The sequence below is a fragment of the Equus asinus genome, unplaced genomic scaffold, assembly GCF_041296235.1.
Source record: "Equus asinus isolate D_3611 breed Donkey unplaced genomic scaffold, EquAss-T2T_v2 contig_803, whole genome shotgun sequence".
Classification (NCBI taxonomy): Eukaryota; Metazoa; Chordata; class Mammalia; order Perissodactyla; family Equidae; genus Equus; species Equus asinus.
In genome coordinates, this window is record NW_027225520.1 from 2367319 (window position 1) to 2392017 (window position 24699).

At 39.2% G+C, this 24699-nt stretch overlaps 1 long non-coding RNA gene across 7 annotated transcripts; it reads left to right on the top strand.

Annotated features, from left to right (window-relative positions):
* Positions 1–254: 254 nt before the first annotated feature.
* On the top strand, positions 255–23379 carry LOC139044377 (uncharacterized). 7 transcript variants are annotated; one of them, XR_011501330.1, is made up of 7 exons: positions 255–2429; positions 4962–5053; positions 5916–5994; positions 7786–7883; positions 10826–10989; positions 12869–13087; positions 16889–23379. It is a non-coding gene; the product is annotated as an uncharacterized lncRNA (long non-coding RNA). The 7 variants fall into 7 exon arrangements; XR_011501327.1 differs by having other exon boundaries at positions 315–2429; positions 8000–10989; positions 16889–23171; XR_011501324.1 differs by lacking the exon at positions 16889–23379 and having other exon boundaries at positions 260–2429; positions 12869–16199.
* Positions 23380–24699: the final 1320 nt, after the last annotated feature.

Below are 24699 nucleotides of genomic sequence, written 5' to 3' on the forward strand. Positions count from 1 at the left end.
TTCTGCTTTGGTGGCGTGGGGTTCACTGGTTCAGATCCTGAGCGTGGACCTACCACCGCTCATCAAGCCATGCTGTAGCAGTGTCTCACATAGAAGAGCTAGAATGACCTACAACTAAGATATACACCTATGTACTGGAGCTTTGGGGAGAAAAAAAATAAAGAGGAAGATTGGTAACATGTTAACTCAGGGCCAGTCTTCCTCACCAAAAAAAAAGCATAAAAAAAAGAAAGGAAAGATGTTGTTAGGAACACAAGGAGCACAGCTGCGTGTGATTACAGTCATTAGACCCAGTGTTAGAAGCTACAGTGGGGCAATGAGAGACAGTTTTACCAAAGACCTTATGTGAACACAAGCAGAAACTAGGGCAGGGTTTTAAAAAATCTTTAAGGGTAATTTTTACCATCCATTATAATTGGATTTCTAATAATCATTCACATTTTTAAGTACAAATGTAACAAATATTGTACATGCCAAGTCCTTCCTCCTCACAACATCCCTGAGGTAGGTGCTATGCCTACCTTCATTTTACAGACGTGAAACAGGTTTGGTCAGCTGTGTAACTTATTCACTTAGCTGGTGAGGGAAAGATGTGGGACTTACCTGCATCTTTCTGACTCCACAGTCTGTTCTTAACCACTGTGACTGTTACGGATACACTTAGCTCCAAGAACGAAAAACCTGAAAAGTGACTAAAGTTTATTTTTCTCACATAAGAAGTCCAGAGGAGTTAGTTTAGGGATTTTGTCTTAAGCCTGTCTTCAAGGAACTAGGTTCCTTTTCTTCCCTATTGTCCTTAGTGTGTGCCTCTGACCTCAGACCAAGTCACAAAATGGCTGCTAGGTCCCAAGGCACCATATCCACGTTCCAGGACCGCCCCCCCCCAAAAAGGAAGGAGCAAAAGCCAAAGGCCTTTCTATCCAAGAAGAAAGGCCTCCTCAGAAACTCCAGCCCACATTTCATTGGCCAACCCTAGCAGCAAAGGAAGCTGGCAATTTGAGAGTTTTGTTTTCAGCCCCTTGACACAAATAATCCACATCAATCTACAAATCAAAATTGGGGTGAATTTATTATGAGTCAGGTCTGAGGACTAGCCTGGGGCCTTCCTCCCCCAAGGAAGGAAGGGCACCAAAGAAGTGGGGTGTACCGAGTGGTTATACACAGTCTTGGAACAAAGAGCATCCATCATATATGGCAGGAATATCCCTTTTACAATTATCGCGAGATGCTTTGCTGGCCCAGCAGGTCAGAGGTCAGTAGGTCAGTGGTCACAAGGTGGGTGGTCACACGGTGAGCACAGCAGGTCCATAATTAATCCTTAGTTTAGGGAGAGATGCATATTAAAGGAAATGCCGATGTCGGGGGAAGCTACCTCCTTATCTTTAAGGGCATTGTTCTTATCTTTGGGACATTGTAAGCGTTTAAAGCAGATGTACAATGCATGCTCAACAGACCTTTCTGGAAAAACAAGGTCAGGTCAAATTAGTTTCAAACCAAATGGCTTCCTCATATCCTCCAATATAGCCTACTGCTTGTCATTTATTTATCACCCTTACAGTGTAGGAGGCAGGTGAAAGTGAGTTGGGTGGGTGCTGAGTGAAGCCACTTAAACAGCACGTGCACAAACAACCTACACACTCACTCTGCTCAGTTACCTGCCTGAGAAAGTTGGAGTTACGAAGCCTAGTGTAGAGGGCTCACGTGACCCAGTCCTTTCTTTTCCTTCTTGTGTCTCTGTTCTCTTCAGCCAGACTTGGCTTTTTGCTCTTACCCAGCATGTTCTTTCCTTGAAGCCTCCACACTCCCACTGAGGCTCAACCTGCTCCCTGACGCCACCGCCAGTGCAGTCAGGACGCCTGCATTCCGCCACTAAGCGTGTATTAGTGTTAGAAGAGACGGCGCGTCACAAGAGAACCACAACCATACCTTCAACGCGAGAGAACGTGTGCTGCCCTCTCAGCAATCATGTCAAGGGCCAGGAGAGAAGGCTCTAGTATCTTCAGTGACCTGGGCTCCTTCTGTTTCGCGGCTCTGCCGTCTTCCACATGCGACTTCTGCCTCATTCCATCTTGAACACCGCAGAACGGCACGTAGTAGACACAAACGACAGGGACTGAGAGGGGTCAAAGCCAAGGGAGTGGTTTCCAGTCCTGAGCATGCTGCGGGGGCTTTTTCCGCTTTTCACCGTTTACTCGGAGTTAGCAGTTCGACCTGAGCTCCACTAGACGGCAGCACGTACACACATTGAGTATACCGATGTGCGAATCCTTAAAAACTCAAGGAAACAGAACCAGCAAACTCGGAAGAAACCTGAACTACACATCCCAGCATTCATCATTAAGCGCCTGACTTGTCTGCACGAAGGTCGGTCTCCGTTTGCCGCTCGCGCAGTGACCTGGAGGACGCCATCCACCTGCTGCTACTCTAAAGTAAGATTTCCTGGTATTTTTTCAATGAAACTTTAAATGGACTGGGAAAAGGAGATGTTTAATTTTTAGATGTTGCTTTGCTCTGCACGTTACTTATTTCAGGAAATCTTAGCAGTTAGATCAGGATAAGGATGCATTTGGAAGTCTGGTATCTTAAGTTTTTCAAAATAACCAAAGAAGAGAGGATTTTTCAGTGTTTTAAGTGAACATTTTTCTTCCGGGCTCACGAAGACAGAATTCCTGAAAATGCTCTGTCTCTGATAATGAAAAATTAACACTTTGATTCCAGTGTTTACAGTAAGAAAGCCATCAAGTTTGCTTTTCATATTGGATTTTACCATTTCAGTCTATGTTTGCAACTCATTTTCCCAAAAACTCTGTTTTAGCGTGGCAGTGCAGTTGACCTAACAGTAAACCTTTGGCTCCAAACTCCGGGCCCAGAAAGGCGGGGAGGCCGCCCGGAGCCCGGCGCCCAGAGCCGCGGGGCGCACGGGCTCAAGTCACAGCGTTTGATCCGCACGCTCAGGACTGGGGGTGGGTAAAGGTTCCTGGAGTCTCTCATTCCTAAAGTACATACTGAAAATATCTCAACTCTCCCCAAGTTTAAAGTGAGTATGAACCTCTCGTGTAAGAAGGGGGAAAACCAGTGAAAATTTCGTTGCCTCAGAGTGGCTGGGCTTCTTGGTGGCTGGCGAGGGCGGCCGCGGTCGGAGCGCCTCGGGCAGCGGCGAGCTGGTCCCGGAGTCAGGCGCCGGCAGCTCGGGGCAGCGCTGGGAGCAGAGGGAGCGAGCGCCCGGGCAGGGGCGGGGACGGCGGGGCACCCCCTGGAACGCCCGCCGCCTGTCCGCGCGTGGACGCCGCGGGCCCCGGGCGGCCGAGGGCTGGACGGCAGGCGTCCGGGCGACACGAGGCCCGCTGGGCCGGCTGGTGGGAGGCCCGGGTGCGACGCCGGCTGGGACGCGGGAAGGAGCGCGCGGGACCCGGCCGCACCTCGGGCCTTCGCCCCGCGCCCCGCCTCCCCCGGCGCGCCCGCCCCCGCCTGCCTGACGCCCCCCGCCCCGCCCCACTGGCGCGCCCGCCCCCGCCTGCCTGACACCCCCCCCCGGCGCGTCCGCCCACGCCTTCCTGACGCCCCCCCCCCCCGCCCCCGGCCCTCCCGCCCCCGCTTGCCTGACGCCTGCCCGCGTGAGCGCCCCCGGCGGGCGGAGCCGCGCGTGGCTGAGGAGGACGGAGTGGGGCTCGGGAGGAAAGGGCTTCGGGGCCCAGGCTGGAGAAGCCGCCTGCGCCTTCTCGGGCGCGGTGTGTGTGCGCGCGTGCTGCTTGAGTGCGTTCGCTCAACGCCCTCCCAGCTCGCTTCCCTGCCTTTCCCATCCTGAGGGGGGAAGACGGCGCCCCCACACGCCGGCCCCCGCGGCTGCTAGGGCTGGCGGGTGAAACGTGGGCCGGGGTTCTGAGCAGGCCTTCCTTCTTGGGTAGAAAGACCTTTGGCTTTTGCTCCTTCCCTTGGTGTTTTTTGACGCGGATGCGGATATGGTGCCTTGGGACATAGCAGCCATGTTGTGACTTGGCGCGAGGTCAGAGGCACACGTTGAGAACAGCAGGATGGGGGAGAGAGCCTGGCTCCTTGAAGACCACCTCATTTGATCATCGTTTGACTCCTCGCCACCCCGACCTCAGCACTAGCCGTTCCGCGCGCCCTGCAGTCGGCACTGATCAGACCTGATGCACGCCACCTTTCCCCCGGTCACAGTGTCTCAGTCCTGCCTGTCAGAAGTGACTGACTGTGGCTGTTAAAGCGTTAACTCCCGCCGGCTTAAGCTTGAGAAGAGGATCGGCAGCGTTATGGGGAGGCCTGCGTTTCGTCTGTCTCTCTCACCTGGACCAGGCCACATCAGTTTCCTCATCTGTAAAATGGGGGTATTGGACATGATTTGATTTTCCGGTTCTTTTGTTCAGTGACTTTCTGAGGCCGATGGTGAAATCTTTCCAAGGGACAAGGAAAAACCACAGATGAGAGCCAGCCCTGATGGCTTAGTGGTTAAAGTTTGGTGCACTCCACTTCAGCCTCCTGGTTCAATGTTAGCTTAGGGCGAATCTTCCCCTGCAAAAATAAGAATATAAATAAACAAACTAGAAATGATTGATGGTGCAAACCCAACGGAAGTTTACAGGACAGAAAGCAGGAAGGACATGCCCAGTGGCATAGCAGTGCGTGCGGGCACAGCGGGGAGGATGGGGAGGGGAGGACTCCACCCCTTCTGGATCAGCATTGGGTTCTCAAAAAACCGAAAGGTGGGTCAAGTCCAATGTCTGTCTCTTACTGAGTATCAGTTGAGTGGGCTGTGCCAAATGGTTTTGATGTACAAAGCTAGGTATCTAGAGTGGGCGCTCTTGGAGAATTCTCATGGTGGGAATATTTGTGCTGAGGTGCCATCTTCAGGTTCTTAAAGGAGTACATTGAACCATTCATTCTAGATGTTACTGCATAGGACCATGTCTACAGTGCATGCCATTAAATACACGTGTCTGTAGATTAAACCGCAGGTTCCGTTATGGGTCGACTTGATGGGAAGGTCATCGTCCTGACAGCTGCTGCTCAGGGGATCGGCCGGGCCACTGCCATAGTAAGTTACTATCTCTGTTTGCTTCCTGCCTTTGGAGGTGTTGAATCACGTGGACAGATCCCATGGCTGTTTAATTCTGCTCTACTTCTTTTTTTTATTGGCTTTTGTGCTTCTGTTGTCTTAAGTTACAAAAATAAAAGTTGCTACTCTTGATCCCAGGCAGATGAAGCAAGGCTTACCTCACATATTTATTATGTGACGTCTCATAACTTTTGACGCTGAGAACTTATTTCTTTGCCTCAGTTTCTCTGCACTGTAATAAATTTGTTACAGCGGGCCTAAAGGAGTACATAGCCCTCTGAAATCACCTCAGTTCAGACATAGGACTCCAGAGTTCTAAGACTATCAGGTTACCTTTACCTTGTAATTTATAGCAGCTTCTTGCACATTATAGTCCTCACTTGAGCTAATAATGCAGCTTAACTGTAACGGTAGGATTAGTTTGATATTTGTGAAAACACTAGTATACTCTTAGGAGGAAAAGTGTTGAAATAACCCATTTTTCTCATTATTTGGGGTTTAGTCACCTGCTCAGAAATGGAATAAAGGCTGTCAAATCATAGAATAGTAGTATTTTGAGAGGTGTTAATAACAGAATCCTAGTTTTTTAAAAACACTATTGTATTTGATGTTACTAAAAGGGACAAAGTCAGATGACAAGCACAATGTATGTCATGTTGTACTAATTAATGATAAAAATAACAATGGGAAGGGCTAAGTGAGACTAGATAGTTTGAAATTCCACCCATGTATAAGGAAAACAATGAAAATAAGATAAAGGGAGAAAAGGCTAAAGGATTTTCTATTCATGAGAGCAGCTTAACCAAGTAAACAAAGGATTCATTTGTGTGTTGTCTTCCAGGCTTTTGCAAGAGAAGGTGCCAAAGTCATAGCCACAGATATCAATGAGTCCAAACTTCAAGAACTGGAAAAGTACCCGGGTAAGCAACTCAGCAGCTTGAACTTGGGATTCAGAGTCCATAAGGTATTATAAAAAACAGTACTCGTCTGCTGAAAGAAAATTACTTGGCTGGTCAGCTCCACCGGCCATCTTCTTAGAGCCTGATTCTTTGATATCAAATCTATATTCTGTGAACCTACAGACAAAAATCTGTATACTTAAATATATAAAAGTTGTATACTTAAAATTTTTTTTATCCAGCATGTTGAAGGATTCAGTACCTAATTACAAAGTTGTATGTGAAATTTAACAGTTGTTGCGTTAACTTTTAATGACAACTTTCACTTCTGTGCCCTACTCAGCACAGTGCTGTCCAGTAGGAAAATGATGTGAACCACGTGTGTGATTTAAATTTCCTGTGGCTACATTTAAAAAGTAAAAAGAAACAGATGAAAATTAATTTTAGTAATGTATTTTATTTAACTAAATATATCTAAAATACCATTTTAACATACTCAATATAAAAAAAATTTATGGAATATTTTACATTCTTTTTTCATACTAAATCTTTTAAATTCACGTGTGTTGTACACTTACAGCGCATTTCAGTTCTGACTAGCTGCATTTCAAGTGCTTAGTAGCCACATGTGCCTGGTGGCTACCATATTGGAGACAGCTCAGCCCTAAAGTCACATATGATCAGAAACCCTAAGAGATTATGCAAATTATTTCGCTGTGTATCACCCCTTACTGCACCACACTGAACTCAACTCCAGCATCAAAGGACTTCAACTAGAGTTCCTCTGAAAGAAATCAGAACAGACAGCTCATTTGAAAGTTAATTCTTCCAGCAAAATAGAACAGGTTATATAATCAAATGCAAATTAGCACATTGAATTCATGAACGGAATTAGACTATGCTATTTTAATTATTGGATTGTTTATTTATTATTGGAAAATTATTTAATTTTAATAATAGGGAATTTTAACTCCAAGTCAGAAAAACGCTGTTGTACTGAAAAAGTATTGAAAAAGTACTAAGGGAAGAAAGTCCTCCCAAAACTTTCTCCCCTTTCTCTCCTTTTCTATGTTTATAATCTTTTCTTTCTATATCTATAAAAGAATAATAAACCATATTTTTTTTAAAAACATTAAAATAGTGACTTTCTTTTATTAGAGAATGTTTGGGGTTTTTTAGTAACTATTACAGTGTGTCTCTGAGATCCAATGCTGGATCTCTCATGTCTAGCTTTCAAGTGTTTCATCCCTTCTCCTGGCCCCTCATTTCTTCTCCTTGCAATTTAGTGCAGAAATAAGTGATTATACCCTTGACTGACAAAGTTGTTTCCAATAAATAATGGAATTGACATGAAGGTAAAGTGCACAAATGGAAGCAGTCTCCTGTCTCACTGCCCTGCCCTTCCCTACCCCTCACTCAGATAGGATTCAGTGTTCCTGGGGCAGTGACTCACCTCTGGGGAAAGAGCAAGCCTGCGCTCTGTTATTACTGCTGGCTCACTGAGAAGCATCTAATATAGATCATACTTCACTGTAAAGTCTTTTCTCAGAAAAGGCCTTTAGTATTCAATTTAGAGAGTGAAGAGAAAGGGAGGGAAAGAGAGGTGTGTTATTGGGAGTTCAGGATGGGGAGGATTTTAAGATTTTTATTAATGAGATTCTTAAGATTCTTAAGACCCTACCAATGGTCAACAATCCTATGAAGGCAAAATGGACAGATACTGTAATCTTTGTACTTCAAAGCAGCTACATCTACAAGACTAAACATTTTTTATGGGTATAAGTAAATAATTTCCCTTGTTTTATGTTTCAGGTATTCAGACTCGAGTCCTGGATGTCACAAAAAAAAAAACAAATTGATGAGTTTGCCAATGAAATTGAGAGAGTTGACATTCTCTTTAATGTTGCTGGGTAATTCATAACTTTTTAATTTCATTCTCCTCACAGAAAGTTTTCTATGTCTTTTATTAAAAGAAATTTGATAATATGGCCAAATTATTCTTTGTGAACCCTAATATATTCCTTAGGAAATAAAGCTGGATTTTGGACAGAATTTTTGTTACAAGTAAGATTCAGCAAGTAAAACAGCCATAGAAGTTGACATGTGCTTGGGGCCTAAAGGCACTTAAGGATACTCAAGACAACTGCTACCAATCCAACGCTGTTGATCTACCTAAGGCTGGGGACAGGCTCACACCAGTGGACTTGTCACTGATGTTCCACTAAGACTTATAAAATAAAATTAAAAACTGTTTTCCAGGAGTGTCTTTAAGGCAAAGTATATCTGCCAAAAACTGAGTACTCAGTTTATTGAAATGCGAATGTTCCCCATTTGTTGGCACAACATTCTGGCAAGTTCTTTCTACCTCCCAAGCGCAGCATTTCTTATTAGGGCAATTAATCCCAGCAAAAGAAGTTTCACTCTGTTGCTTTATATACAGCACAAAGAGAATGGCTTAATTGAACTTGATAGAGTAGTACCAAACTTGCTGAACCATGCTTGAAGGATGAGAGACTGGAGCTGGAGCAGCCCCATGTGGAGCAGCTAGTGCTTGTGCTCACTCTCCCTTTTCAGGCATGACAGTAGAGATGAGGACAGTTGAGGCTTACGCAGGACTAAGTAGATAGAGTCTGATGTTCCACTTTTCTTGTGTGGTGTTAACGTTTATACTGTGGCATTGATAGAAAAATCCTAGAGCCTTCTTATGTATTTTTATGATTCTTCCTAATCATGTTTCAGTATGAAAAAAGTCTGTCTATTCATAGTTTATCATGTGTTACAATGTATGGAAATTAAAGCAACAATTTATGATTATCTATTTTATAAATAATCTGCTCATCTTTCATAGAAGAATATATTCAGAACCATGAAAAAATCAACTAGCAAAATTATTTTTTGAGCATCTATTAAATTTTCAGCAAAGTAAGGGATATAGAAATATAGCATGTGGTTCTTGCTGTCATTTGATTGAACTGGAAGTACAGTGGTACATGGGAATCACAACTGACAATATTTTATAAGTAATTACATAATTTTGGTCCAGGGGACAGTGAAATCAATTAGGACCCCATTGTTATAAAGCTTCCTTGAGGAAATGTGACTTGGAAAATAGCAAAGGCTATTTTGAGGGTTTTCTTTTGTTCTGCTTTGTTTACTCAGTATGTCAGAACTGTACAGTAGCGATATTACTTTGCTGCCCTGAGATGGTGAGATACTTGTTTTCCCTGCAACTTTGATTTCCCTTGAGAATGATAAGTTCTTGCCACCTGAGGGCACTGCTGCTCTTGAAATCAGAGTCCACTGGGGCAAGTGTCCTCAGTTGTTTGTAATGGCGTTGATATTTCCTGTGCATTTGGTATAGAGCTTCTTATGTTTGGGGGCTCCAGACACTTGCCGCCTTCTTTTAAAAGAAGGATCTTGTTTTCAAATAATGAATTTTTTACCTTAAGTTGTTGAGACACTTACTTACCTAATGTACCAAGTGATACTATGTTTGAATTGTTAAAAGTCTTGGTTAGGGAAGGGACAATGGTCTAAGTCAATAAATGAAAATAAAAATGAAAAGGAAGTGGAATAGAAATCGTTTTTAATGATAATTTTTCCCCATTGTTTAATTACTCTTCCAGTTTTGTTCATCATGGAACCTGGTGACTTTTATTGTGATATTATTTCACACTTACGTAAGCATTACAAGACTAGTACAAAGAACTCCTGTTTACCCTTTATCTAGAGTTCCATTGTTAACATTTTGTCCCAACTACTTAATTAGTTGCATTTTCTCTTCTTATATTCATTTTTTTTCTGAACCATTTGAGAGTGAGTTGCAGACATCATGCTCCCTTTCCCCTGAATTCTTCAGTATTTCGGAAGGACAAGAATATTCTTTTATGCAAATAACAAATCAGAAACTTTAAATATGTATAATACTCTTATCTAATGCAAAATCCATATTCAGAGTTTCCACTTGCCCTGATGTCTTTTAATTTGGAACAGTTCTTCTGCCTCTCATTGTCTTTCTTAACTTTGATATTTTTGAGGAGCACAGGCCAGTTATGTTTTTATAAGGTCCCTCAGTTTGGGTCTGTGTGATGCCTCCTTATGATTAGATTAAGGTTATGCATTTTTGGTAGAAATACAACAGAAGTGATACTGTGTTCTTTTTAGTGCATCTTGATAGGAGACACATGATGTCAATTGATCCCAAGACTAGTGATGATAATTTCGATCGCTTGGTTAAAGTGGTATCCACCAGATTTTTCTATGTAAAGTTAATTATTCCCCATTTTTAACCACTAAATAATTTGTGGGGAGATACTGAGACTGTGTAAATATCTTATTCCTTAATAAACTTTCACTTACTAGTTTTAGCATTAATTTATTACTATGACTTTTAAAAAATGTGGTGATTGATTTCATTTATTTTACGCTTACTGGCATTTACAAAGATGCATTTGAAGAACAACATTTTTAAAAGTTATTTTATCGTGGAGAAACGATGGTGTAAAACAGTAATAGGTCTCAAATTTGAAAATAAATTGCTATGATGAAACAAATGAGAATGTGGAGTCATAAAATATAATAGAAAATAGGGGTGCATGGGATTCTTGGGATTGCTGATTTCAGGTTCTTAGGATAGATACCCAGTAGTGGCATAGCTGGGTCATAGGGTATTTCTATTTTTAACTTTTTGAGAAATCTCCATACTGTTTTCCATAGTGGCTGCACTAGTTTGCATTCTCACCAACAGTGTATGAGGGTTCCCTTTTCTCCACAACCTCTCCAACATTTGTCACTTTTTGTGGTTTTGGATCAGCAATCCTAAGAATCCCATGCACCCCTATGTTCATCGCAGCATTATTTACAATAGCCAAGACATGGAACCAACCTAAATGCCCAGAAACTGACGACTGGATAAAGAAGATATGGTATATATACACAATGGAATACTACTCAGCCATAAAAAAGGACCAAATTGTTCCATTCGCATCAACATGGATGGACCTTGAGGGTATTATGGTAAGCAAAATAAGCCAGACAGAGAAAGACGAACTCTATATGACCCCACTTATAGGTGGAAGTTAACATATAGACAAGGAAAACTGATCGGTGGTTACCAGGGAAAAGGGGGGGTGGGGGGAGGGCACACAGGGTGAAGTGGTGTACTCACATCATTACTAACGATAATGTACAACTGAAATCTCACAAGGTTGTAATCTATCATAATCTTAATAAGAAAAATCATAGAAAAAATATAATAGAAAATAATACAAAGCCAACATATGGATAGGTCTATGGAAATTGTGTTAAAAGCCTGCCAATTCCAGATTTGTTCTATTTCTTGTAATTTGTTTAAGAACAGTTTGCAGAAAAATAACCCATGTGTAACAATTTGCTGCTTTTCCCATTTTTGACCTTTGGTTCCCGACCTTTCTCTAGAATAAAAAATACGGATTGTGGGGGAGATTTGTAGGGGAAAGAAAAAGAGACCCAACTGCTGAGCCTTTAATGAATTTTTATTTACCCTGCAGTCGTTAAAAACAATATAGACACATTAAATAAAAGAGAACTCTCCAAAAATCTTGTTAAAGCAGGATTTCTCAGCAGGATCACTGTTGATGCATTGGGCCAGATGATTGTTTGTCGTGGGGGCACTCTTGGGTGCGTCGTAAGATGTTTAGCAGTATCCTTCGCCCCTTCCCCACTATATGCCAGTGATGACCCCATCCGCTGTTGTGATCTCCCAAATAGTCTCCAGACATTGTCACATGTACCCTGGGGGCAAAATTGCCCCCAGAGAGAGCTGCTGTCCTCCAGCGGTGTTTTGCTCCAGCTCCCGTGGTGCTTTAAAATTCCTTGGACATGTGCATGTATAATGTTCACATAGTTAGAAATAGTTTTGATTAAATTTGAGAATCAGTATTTTCACTTAAAAATGTAGTTTACGTAGTTATTTTTTCCATCTTTTTTATTGTGGTAAAAATATACGTAGCATAAAATTTACCATTTTAACCATTTTTAAGTGTACAGTTCAGTGTCTTTAAGTAAATTCATAGTATTGTGTAACCATCGCCACAGTCTATTTGCAGAACTTTTTCATCATCCCAAAGAGAACCTGTGTATCCATTAAACAGTAATTCCCCGTTCCTGTTCTCTCTATCCTCTGTTAATTTCTGTTCTGATTTCTGTTTCTTTCAGTTGTTTTTAATCCATTTAGCTATAGCGTAATTTACTCTATTATTCTCTGTGACAATGGCTTCATTCATTCTTATAAGGCGTTTTAAAAGGTTATTTCTTTAGTTTATATTCCTAAGAGAGGGATTAGTGAATCAAAGGTTATGACGTTTATGATTCTTCTGTAATTTACCAATTGCTTTCTAAAGGGTTTATACTTATTTACACTGTTAGCATAATGTGTGAGAGTACCCATTTCACTGTACCTTCATTGGGCATTATATTTTCAGTTGTTGGGTGTAAAATGGTACCTTGCTATAAAGAGGTTAAAGGTAGTTCAACACATTTTACTAATTGCATCTTTTGTGAGAATTGTTCTATTCTTTGTCCTTGATGTCCTTGTCTATTCCTTTGATGACAAAATTTTTTAAAATGTATTTGATATCTTAATAGAAATAGATGTTAGTTTTTCATCATATTTCTGGGGGTATTTTTCTTGGCTTGTTTTCCTTTTTATTTAAATTGTTACGGTCTTGAAACTTACAAATATAACTTGGCTTGGCTTAGGTCTTTCACCATAACAGATTATAGTTGGCAGGGATGGGGAATAGCATTCTGTGAAAATCAGAAGTAATTTTTATGTGACTGGAAATGTTCTTTTAACATGTTCATAGTCATGTCTAAGAATATACTGTTTATACTGTTTTACCTTTTTTTTTTTGAGGAAGATTAGCCCTGAGCTAACATCTGCTGCCAATCGTCCTCTTTTTGCTGAGGAAGACTGGCCCTGAGCTCACATCCGTGCCCTTCTTCCTCTACTTTATATGTGGGACGCCTGCCACAGCATGGCTTGACAAGCGGTGCCATGTCTGCAGCCAGGATCTGAACCCGTGAACCCCGGGCCCCCAAAGAGGAACGTGCAAACGTAACTGCTGCACCACCGGTCTGGCTCCTGTTTGCTTTATCTTTAATAATTTAAGTGGATTTTTCTAACTTTTGTTTTATTTCTAGTGTTGTATTTGAATTTGCTATTCCTTTCTCTAAAAGAGAGCTCTGCAAGTTTTTATGTAATAACGATTTTAGAAGTGAAATTTTCATGGTTTTGAATCTTGTAATGGTATGGCTAGTCTTTTGCTTTCTAAGAACTGGCTAAGACCATATGCGTAGATACATTTATTTCCTCTTATTTACTGTATTTCTGTTTTTCAAGAAAAGTACCTGAGGACAGGATTTTTCCTCCATGTGGACGCTAGACATATTTAATGATATCCTTCTAAGGAAGCAAGGGTATGGTTCATATTTCCTTAGTTTTGAGTAGTGTGGCCTAGTTGTGATCCAGTTATAAAAGAGTGAGGAGTTCAAAACATTTCCTTTTATTCATAAATTTGTTTCATCAAAGTTATTGTTAAAGCCAACATTTATTTGTGTAACGATAGATAATAAATCTTTGTTATTTGTTGCATGTGCTTTTCTAAAAATTAGGAAACATGGTAGGGGGAGGAAGTCTGTCTTTACTCTTGGGCCAGATCTCTGTGAGGATTATTGAGTCTCTTGCTTTTGAAAAGATAATTAGTTAACAATGATAAACAGTGGAATGATGGGCAAAGTAGATTTATTATATGACACAGCTCCCGTTCAGCGATGATAGCTAGCTTGATTTACACTTAGACTTAAATAGTTGGTGAAGGAATGAAATAACTTTGAAACTTTGGGTGATATAAAGTAAGTCAAGGTATTATCAGGTTATGGGTAGTGTTTTTAATAGAATGAAATATTGAAAAAGCACTGGAGTAATACCATGCTTTCTGTAACTTAGTTCTGGGTCTTCTATTACTTGTGTGTCCCTAGGTCTCAATTCTTTCTTTCTTTCTTTTTTATTTGTGTGAGGAAGATTGGCCCTGAGCTGACATCTGTTGCCAATCTTCCTCCTTTTGCTTGAGGAAGATTGTTGCTGAGCTAACATCTGTTCCAACCTTCCTCTATGTTATGTGGGATGCTGCCACAATGTGGCTTGATGAGCAGTGTGTAGGTCTACACCCAGGATACAAACTGGGGAAACCCGTGCTGCCAAAGCGAGTGTGTGAACTTAACCACTTGGAAAGTCAAATATAAAGTTGGATTGATGATCCCTTTCAGAAGCAAATTTAATAGCTGGGACGTTATCTTAACAGTCATCTAGTAAAGTTCTCTCATTTTACAAGTGAGGAAATTGAGCTCTACTGAGGTTGCAGTTTGCTTAAGGTCATAACTCTAAGTAGTAATTAGGACTAGAACCAAGATTATTTGACTCCCAGATCAGGGTTCTTGGTGCAGTACTATGCTTTTAATAGCCCATTAGGATTTTTTGTATGTATTTTATAACAATGAAGAATGTAGAATATTTTTCTGTAAGTCATGTCAGAACTCTTGTTCAAGAAACCAAAGGACACTTGTTATGTCTTAAAGTAATTTTTACAGTTTTGTGTCATTGCTACAGTCTCAAGGAAGTAAATTAGCTACAATTCTATTGTTGTGACAGTGGATTATTTAGAATCTTCTTGATTCCTTGTGTTTTTGTTCATATGCTTCAGAGTTGTTTCCTTACTATTTAAATTAAGATAAGGTGATTATTTACTGAAATCACTACAACATAACTCAGAAGCTAAGGGAACTTTCTAGGAGTGTGCAATTAGTGACATAGTTGTTTTCGATCAGAAAAGTTTCCTTTTCTAATCTCAAAGTAGTTTGTATGTGTTCTTTGTTCTGATGTACAGTTTCTACTTTGGATTTGCATGCTCCATAGTTTTGACTCTGTTTTAAGTTCCATAACCAGTTTAACAGTATGACCTTTAGAGGTCAGAATAAATTCCATTTGCTAGGTAGAAAGGTCTTGATGCCTACCTATAGCAGGAGGAAGTCTGGAATAGGAGAAAAAAAGTGTGAGTAAACCAATTCTAGTCTTCTATAAAATTTGAGTAATTTAAACTAATCTTTCTGCTGTGAAAAAATATTCCTTATTTGACCTTTCCATCGTATGTCTTATATTAGAACTTGGAATTCCATTTCGTTATTACCTATGTGATTTTATTATGGTGAAAAATGTGGAATAAGTTAGAAGTTGGCCAAAGAACAGTTACCCTTCCCTTACATTCTTTGATCAGAGTGGGGAAAGTCCAGAAGCTTGGATCAGATTTATGGAACTCATGTCAAGTCCTGGTAACTCTCTTACTACTTTCCTAAATGCACACTATAATAATAGATCAAGAAATATGGAGGTACCCAGAAGATTTAGAACTTAATTGTCCATAAAAACAAGGATCAGTATCTTTCTACAAGATTATCGTTTAATGGGGAGCCAGGATTAGTTACACCTTTAATACTATAAATAGTTGAAACAGCTTATTTTATCTGCAAAGTAAAAAACATCCAACTATACAAATAAGATAAGGATTGTTTTAACCATTCAGCTTATTCAGCAAATACTTATTAAATGGCTGTTTATTTACTAGGGGATACAGTCGTGACGTCCATACTATCCTGTGGCTCTAGAGAGCTGTTTCTTTCTAGTGTCATATGTATGTGTGGAATTTTTATGTAATCAAGTAGAATATGTTTAATTATAGCTGTGTTTGATTTGCTGTAAATTCAGGACATTGGACTCACTTGTTTAAAGCCCCCATCTAATTAAAACATTGCTAAGAATTGTTTTTCCTGAGTACTTTCTTTTTTTTCTTTTTTTCCTGAGTACTTTAAAAATCTCTCCCCATTTTTTACTTGCTATATTAAATGAAAGCAAACCTCTACTTCTTAAGTACTTTGTAATTCAGATCTGGCTAAGGTATGATTTGGGAGTTATCAACTACATTTAGATTCTGGCTCCACAATTTATTTACATTGTGACTTCGGGCAAGTTACCTAACCTCCCTGTGCCTCAGTTTTCTCATCCGTACAATGGAGATAATAATAGTACCTATCTTATAGGGTAGTTCTGAGGATTACCTGAGATAATGCGTGTTAAGCACTTAGAACAGTGCTTAACCCAGTAAATGTTACCTATGGCGGTTGAATCTTCTCTAGGAACACCCAATGAGGTGTAAGGGCAGGGGACGCTTGAAATGAATGACTTGTATGTTTTTATGTCATGAATTCACAAATAAGCATTAATCCATGTTTAACTGAATATAATCAGAAGTGTGTGAGTTTAAATTCTAGATTTCCTTACTTATATAAATGCTTATCTATACAAATTTGAGTACCTACTGTTTATAGGCCACTTATTCTAGGGTATAGAACACTGAGCTAGGTGTTAAAATAATATTCTTTATATATTTAACTTTCTTATTCTGGAAAATCACAAGTGTATTCAAAAAGAAGAAAATAGAACCCTGCCAAGTACCTGTCACCAAGCTTCAACAATTACCATCTCATGGTTAGTTGAATTTCATATAGACCCACCCAGGTCCCCCCTCACTGGATTATTTTGAAACAAATTCCAGACATCATATTATTATATTGAATTTTTTTGTTTTTTAAAAAAACTGTGCCGTAGAGTGTTTGCCTAAAATGAACTATTTGCAAAAAGACAAGTTGATTTTTTTTTATTTTCTTTTGGTGCCAATACAAGAAACAGGTAGCATTCTTGATTTCCTTTAAGTGGTAGTATCTTTGGTGTTTGGCGTCCATCATAATTGTAGTTTAGAGGTTATTGTACTCTTCATGTTATTTTTTTAAAGATTTTTTATTTTTTTCCTTTTTCTTCCCAAAGCCCCCCAGTACAGAGTTGTACGTTCTTCGTTGTGAGTCCTTCTAGTTGTGGCATGTGGGATGCTGCCTCAGCGTGGTCTGATGAGCAGTGCCATGTCTGTGCCCAGGATTCGAACCAACGAAACACTGGGCCGCCTGCAGTGGAGCGCGCAAACTTAACCACTCGGCCATGGGGCCAGCCCCTACTCTCATATTATTGAAGTATAAATATTTCAACATTTTATTATGAAAAATTTTCAAACTTACAGCTAGATTGAAAAAATTTTACATATACTTACTGGAGTCTACCTTTAGTATTTTACTGTACTTATTTCATCACATATTTATCTATCTATCCAACTCTCCATTGATGTAACAATCCATCTTGTTTTCTTATTCATTTCAAAGTAAATTGAAGAGATCAGGATAATTGAAGTTTAATTTTTAAAGTTGCCTTTTCAACTAGATTTTATCAGATTTCTTGTTCTGCATAAAATTTGTTGTTGTGAATGATGGTTTATATCTGAAGTTCTGAGTTGTGACAACTCATTCTCTGTGGTTTCAGTGCTTCTCATTTTGAACTTTGCTTTCATACACTGGGAACCTTTCTTAGAGTATTTAGCTTATGTCCCAGTAATTCATATTTAGCCAACACTAAATAGAATGAATAATGAGGGTTTTGCATGTGTGTTTTCACTGGTCTTTTAAAAAACACTATTCTAGGAAGTCCTTGTGTGTCCCAGGGTGATACAGCAAACTAATATGCTATTTTAGGAATCTCCTTTAAATTTTTCCATTTAACGATTATTTTGAGGGCCAAAAGTCGCTGTTTTGGTGTGTAGCTCTTTTTCTTGGATCTTGGTATTCTGTAAAGTGCCTAAATATACTTTGATCTCCACATGACTGTGTAACTTGTGACAGAAAAAGCTGTTCTCCACACCATGAGCTTCTTGAATGCTAATGATAGCCATGTAGTAAATGCTTATTGAGTAAATAAGTAAAGCAAATGTATCAATTCTTATCTTTATTTTGTTTTTTGAAGTTTTCGTTTCCCTTAAAACTTACATGAAGGAAAGAAGGCTACTTTTATTCTCTGTAGAACAAAGTGAAGTAAGTTGTTTATATTCTAAATACTTCGTTAGCATATTTTCAGACTTAAGTTATTGTAAGGTAGAGGTAATGAGAGTTCTAGAACATGCACACTCTGAATTTATTTAATTGTGAAATATTCCAGACAAGAACACAATATAAATACCTTTCCACCTACTACCCAGCCTTATGAAATCTTATGTCACATTTGCTTCAGATTTCTTTTAGAGAAGTAAAACATTACAGGTAGACATGAGGTCTCATGGATTTTAAAATATTGTCTACATATATGAACATATAATGGACACGTTTTTACGTAGTCATAAACATTATTTAGAATTCTTTTGGTTTCCTAAGTTTAAGTTGCACCCTACAGTACATATTATTTTACAGCTTGCTTTTTTGTTTAGTGTTGTTTTGGGGAGTATGAAGTAGCCTTAGATCAGCACTATCCAAAACAATAGCCACTATCTCTGGCTATTGAGTATTTGAAATGTAGCTAGTGTGAATTGAGATGTGCTGGAAGTGTATTTGCACAATGGGTTAAGACAAAATGAAAAAATTATGTAAAATCTCATTACGAATTCCTTTATATTGTATATTGAAGTGATAATTTGGATATATTGGGTTAAATAAGATATTAAAATTAATTTCACCTGCCTTTTCAATTTCCTTAACTTGGCTTCTAGAAAATTTTACATTATACTTGTGGCTCATGTTTGTGGCTTACATTACATTTCTTTTGGACAACACTAATCTAGATTGCTCACTTTTCATTCCTGTTTAGTATTAAGTTGTATGAGTAAACTGTAATTTATCTACCCTTGGTGGATTTTTGAATCTTTTTCTAATTTGGTGCTATTAAATGTGGTTCCATAAACACTCTTCATCATGTCTCCTTTGAACATATGCTAGCGTTTCTTCAGGAGATCAATTTTACTTAGGTCATAATAGTTTATAACATTGTGAAATTCCAGTTGTACATTATTATTTGTCACTCACCATATATATGTGCCCCTTTAGCCCTTATCCCCACCCCCGAACCTCCTACCCTTAGGTAACCACTAATCTGTTCTCTGTCCATGTATTTATCTTCCACATGAGTGAAATCATACGGTGTTCATCTTTTTCTGTCTGGCTTATTTAGCTTAACATAATATCCTCAAGTTCCATCCATGTTGTTGCAAATGGGAAGGTTTTGTCTTTTGTTATGGCTGAGTAGTATTTCATTGTATATAACTACCACATCATCTTTATTCAATCATCAGTCGATGGGCACTTGAGTTGCTTCCACATCTTGACTATTGTGAATAATGCTGCAAAGAACATAGGGGTTCATGGGTCTATTTAAATTGTTGATTTCAAGTTCTTTGGATAAATACCCAGCAGTGGCATAGCTGGATCATATGGTAGTTTTATTTTTAATTTCTTGAGAAATCTCCATGCTGTTTTCCATAGTGACTGCACCAATTTGCATTCCCACCAGCAGTGTATGAGGGTTCCCTTTTCTCCACACCCTCTCCAACATTTGTTCTTTTTTGTCTTGGTGATTATAGCCATTCTGACAGGTGTAAGGTGATACTTAGTGTAGTTTTGATTTGCATTCTCCTGATGATTAGTGATGTTGAACATCTTTTCGTGTGCCTGTTGGCCATCTGCTTTGGAGAAATGTCTGTTCATATCCTCTGCCCTTTTTTTTTTTTTTTTTGGGTGGCTCAAACAGCAGAAGTTTATTTTCTCATAAGGAGGCTGTAAGTCAGAGATGAAGGTGCCACCAGAATTGGTTTCTGGTGAGACCTCTCTTCTTACCTTGTGGACAGCCACCTTTCCCTGTGTCCTCACATTCCTCTGCCCATTTTTTGATTGGGTTGTTTGTTTTTTTGTTGTTGAATTGTATGAGTTCTTTATATAGTATGGAGATTAACCCCTTGTTGGATATATGACTTGCAAATATTTTCTCCCAGTTGGTGGGTGGGTTGTCTTTTTGTTATGTTCTTGGTTTCCTTGGCCTTGCAGAAGCTCCTTAATCTGATGAAGTCCCATTTGCTTATTTTTTCTTTTGTTTCCCTTGCGAGAGTAGACATGGTATTTGAAAAGGTACTGCTAAGACCGATGTCAAAGAGTATACTGCCTATATTTTCATCTAGGAGTTTTATAGTTTCACGTCTTATCTGCAGGTCTTTAATCTCTTTTGAGTTGATTTTTGTGTATGGCGAGAAAGATAATGGTCTACTTTCATTCTTGTGCATGTAGCTGCCCAGTTTCCCCAGCACCATTTATTGAAGAGACTTTGCTTTCTCCATCGTATGTTCTTAGCTCCTTTGTCGAGGATTAGCTGTCCATAGATGTGTGGTTTTCTTTCTGGCTTTCAGTTCTGTTCCATTGATCTATGTGTCTGTTTGTGTACCAGTACCATGCTGTTTTGATTACCATAGCTTTGTAGTATATTTTGAAGTCAGGGATTGTGATGCCTCCAGCTTCATTCTTTTTTCTCAGGATTGGTTTCACTGTTTGGGGTCTTTGGTTGCCCCATATGAATTTTAGCCTTCTTAGTTCTCTTTCCCTGAAGAATATCATTGGGATTCTGATTGGGATTACATTGGATCTGTAGATTTCTTTAGGTAGTATGGACATTTTAACTATGTTTATCTTCCCAATCCATATGCCTGGAATATTTTTCCGTTTTATAATGTCATTATTGATTTCTTTCAATAATGTCTTATAATTTTCATTGTATAGGTCTTACCTCCTTGGTCAAATTTATTCCTAGATATTTTATTCTTTTTGTTGCACTTGTAAATGGGATTGTATTCTTGAGTTCTCTTTCTGTTAGTTCATTATTAGAGTATAGAAATGCAACTGATTTTTATAAGTTGATTTTGTACCCTGCAGCTTTGCTGTAGTTCTTCATTATTTCTAGTAGTTTTCCAGTGGATTCTTTAGGATTTTCTATATATAAAATCATGTCATCTGTAAACACTGAGAGTTTCACTTCTTCATTGCCAGCTTGGATTGCTTTTATTTCTTTCTCTTGCTTAATTGCTCTTGCCAAAATATCCACTACTGCATTGAATATTAGTGGAGATTGTCTTCTTCCTGTTTGTCTTAGAGGGATGGTTTTCAGTTTTTCCTTGTTGAGTATGATGTTGGCTGTCAGTTTGTCATATATGGCCTTTATTATGTTGAGGCACTTTACTTCTGTACCCATTTTGTTGAGAGTTTTTATCATAAATGGCTGTTGGATCTTGTCAAATGCTTTCTCTGTGTCTGTTGAGATGATCATATAGTTTTTATTCCTCATGTTGTTAATGTGGTTTATCACATTGATTGATTCGCAGATGCTGAAGCATCCGTGCATCCCTGTATAAATCCCATTTGATCATGGTGTATGATGCTTTTAATGTATTGCTGCATTCAGGTTGCCACTGTTTTGTCGAGGACTTTTGCATGTATGTTCATCAGTGATACTGGCCTCTAATTTTCCTTCTTTGTGTTTTCCTCATCTGGCTTTGGGATCAGGGTGACAGTGGCCTTGTAGAATGTGTTAGGAAGTGTTCCATCTTCTTGAATTTTTTGGAAAAGTTTGAGAAGGATAGGCACTGACTCTTCTTTGAATGTTTCCTAGAATTCTCCAGAGCAGCCATTTGGTCCTGGACTTTTGTTTTCTGGGAGGCTTTTGATTACTGTTTTAGTCTCTTTGCTTGTGATTGGTCTATTCAGATCCTCTGTTTCTTCTTGACTTAGTTTTGGGAGGTTGTATGAGTCTAAGAATTTATCCATTTCTTCTAGATTGTCCCATTTGTTGACATACTGTTTTTCACAGTCTTCTCTTATAATCCTTTGCATTTCTGTGGTATTCGTTGTAATTTCTCTTCTTTCATTTCTAATTATATTTACTTGAGCCTTTTTCCTTTTTTCCTTAGTGAGTCTGGCTAAGGGTTTGTGAATTTTGCTTATCTTCTCAAAGAACCAGCTGTTAGTTTCATTGATCTTTTCTACTGTTTATTTGATTTGTTTCATTTTTTTCTGAACTTAGTTTTTATTATTTTCTTCTTTCTGCTGACTTTGGATTTTGTTCTTCATTTTCTCTGTTAGGCATAGTTTAAGATTGCTTATTGGAGATTTTTCTTGTTTCCATGGTGGACCTGGATTGCTGTGAATTTCCCTCTCAGGACCTCTTTTGCTGCATCCCATATGACTTTGTATGATGTGTTTTCATTTTCATTTGTCTCCAGATATTTTTTGATTTTTCCTTTGATTTCTTCAGTGATCCATTGGTTGTTCAGTAGCATGTTGTTTAGTGTCCACATATTCATGACTTGCCCAGCTTTTTTCTTGTAGTTGACTTCTAGTTTCATAGAATACAGTTGAAAAAGATGCTTGATATGATTTCAGTCTTAAGTTCTTGAGGCTTGCCTTGTTTCCCAACATATGGTCCGTCTTTGAGAATGTTCCACGTGTACTTGGGAACAATGTGTATTCTGCAGTTTTTGGATGGAATGTTCTATACATATCTGTTAAGTCCCTCTGCTCTAGTTTTTCATTTATATCCCATGTTTCCTTGGTGACTTTCTGTATGATCTATCCATTGATGTAAGTGGGGTGTTAAGGGCCCCTACTATTATTGTTTTGCTGTTAATATCTCTGTTTAGGTCAGTCAGTAGTTACTTTGTGTACTTTGGTGCTCCTGTGTTAGGTGCATATACTTAAAAGTGTTATATCCTCTTGGTGTAGTGTCCCTTTTATTATTATATACTGCCTGTGTTGTCTCTCATTGCCTTTTTTATCTTGAAGTCTACTTTGTCTGATACAGGTATGGCAAGACCTGCTTTCTTTTGTTTTCCCTTAACTTGGAGTATTGTCTTCCATCCCTTCTAAGCCCGTATTTGTGTTTAGAGCTGAGATGTTTCCTGGAGGCAGCATATTGTTGGGTCTTGTTTTTTTAATCCATCCAGCCACTCTGTGTTTTTTGATTGGAGAATTCACTCCACTTGCATTTATAATGATTATTGACATATGAGGGCTTAATGCTGCCATTTTATCACTTGTTTTCTGGTTGTTCTGTATTTCCCTTGTTTCTCAATCCGGTGTATTTCTGACTGTGAATTAAGTTTGGCGACTCTCTATGAGGGTTTTCTCAGTTTTGTCTTTATTTATCATTTGTGTCTCTGTTCTGAGTTTTTGTTCAGTAGTTATCGTGAGGTTTGTATAAAAGATCTTGTAGATGAAATAGTCCATTTTCTGATAGCCTTTTATTTTCTTAGTCTGAGCAGGTTCCATCTCTTCCTTCTTCCCTGAGTTATTGTTGTCACAACTTAATCCGTTTTGTGAGTTTTGGTTAAAATGAAGTGATTATAGTTATTTTTGATGTTTTCCTTCCCTTTTTCTTTAACGTTATAATTGTTTGCTAACCTGTTGTGATAGAGAGTTGTAATATTCTGTTTTTGTCTATCTCCTCACTCAAGGCTTGGTTAACCCTTTTTTTTTGAGGTATGAGGGCCTTCGTGATCATTTCTTTTATGGGAGGTTTTGTGGCAGTGAACTCCTTTAGCTTTTATTCATCTGGAAAAGTTTTTATTTCTCCAGCATATCTGAAGGATATTTTTGCTGGGTAGAGTATTCTCGGCTGAAAGTTTTTGTCTTTCAGAATTTTGAATATATCATTCTGCTCTCTCCTAGCCTCTAAGGTTTCTGCTGAGAAATCTGAAAGCCTGATAGGGGTTCTGTTGTAGGTTATTTTCTTCTGCCTTGCTGCCCTTAATACTTTTGGTCTTTGATTTTTGCCAGTTTTACTAATACATGCCTTGGAGAAGGTCTTTTTATGTTGATGTAATTAAGAGTTCTATTGACTTCATTTACTTGTAATTCCAGCTCCTTCCCTGGCTTTGGGAAGTTCTCAGCTATTATTTCTTTGAACAAGCTCTCTGCTCCTTTCTCCCTCTGGAATACCGATTATCCTTATGTTACATTTTGTAATTGAGTTGGATATTTTTTCATTTGTTTGTAGTCTTACTTCTATCTCCTCATCCTTCTGAAGCATTTGCATATTTCTTTCTTCTAAATTGCTAATTTTGTCCTCCATAATATCACCTCTGTTTAAAGACTCCAAATTTTTCTTTATCTTATTCATTGTGTTTTTCATTGCCAGCATTTCTGATTTTTTTTTTCTATATCTCATTGAGTTTTTTTGTGATAGTTATTTTGAATTGTCCGTCAGTTAGATTGTAATTTTCTGTGGCTTCAGGATTCATTTCTGGGTCATTTACTTTCTGGTCTGTAGTGTTAATATATCTCTTCATACTATTTGATGGGGTGGATTTGTGCTGTTGCATAGTGGTAGTATCTAGTCACAGCTGCCTCTTCCCACCACGGGAGGGCCGGGCAGAACCTGTGTATTCTGAGCCCACTGCAATCCCTGGCAGGTGTGCTTGTCCTTTGGAAGTTGTGCTGACAGGGCCCATCTGCATTTGCCCACTGGCCACCGCTGCTTTACACACATAGGTGTGCAGGCGCTCTGGTGAGAGTCCCTTGCTCTGGATGAGCTGATGTGCCAGGCAGGGGAAGGCTGCTTTCTTTTGCTGCGTGATCCTGGGGGTGCTCCTGCTCTGTACTCACTCTCTGCCCTTCTGGGCTGCTCAGCTTGGGGAAGACGCCCCCGTGATTGCTAAGCCTCCTCTGTGTGGAGTGTTGCCACAGGCTGGGAGACAACTCTGAGATTGAATGCGTTCCCCTGGAGGGCTGCCC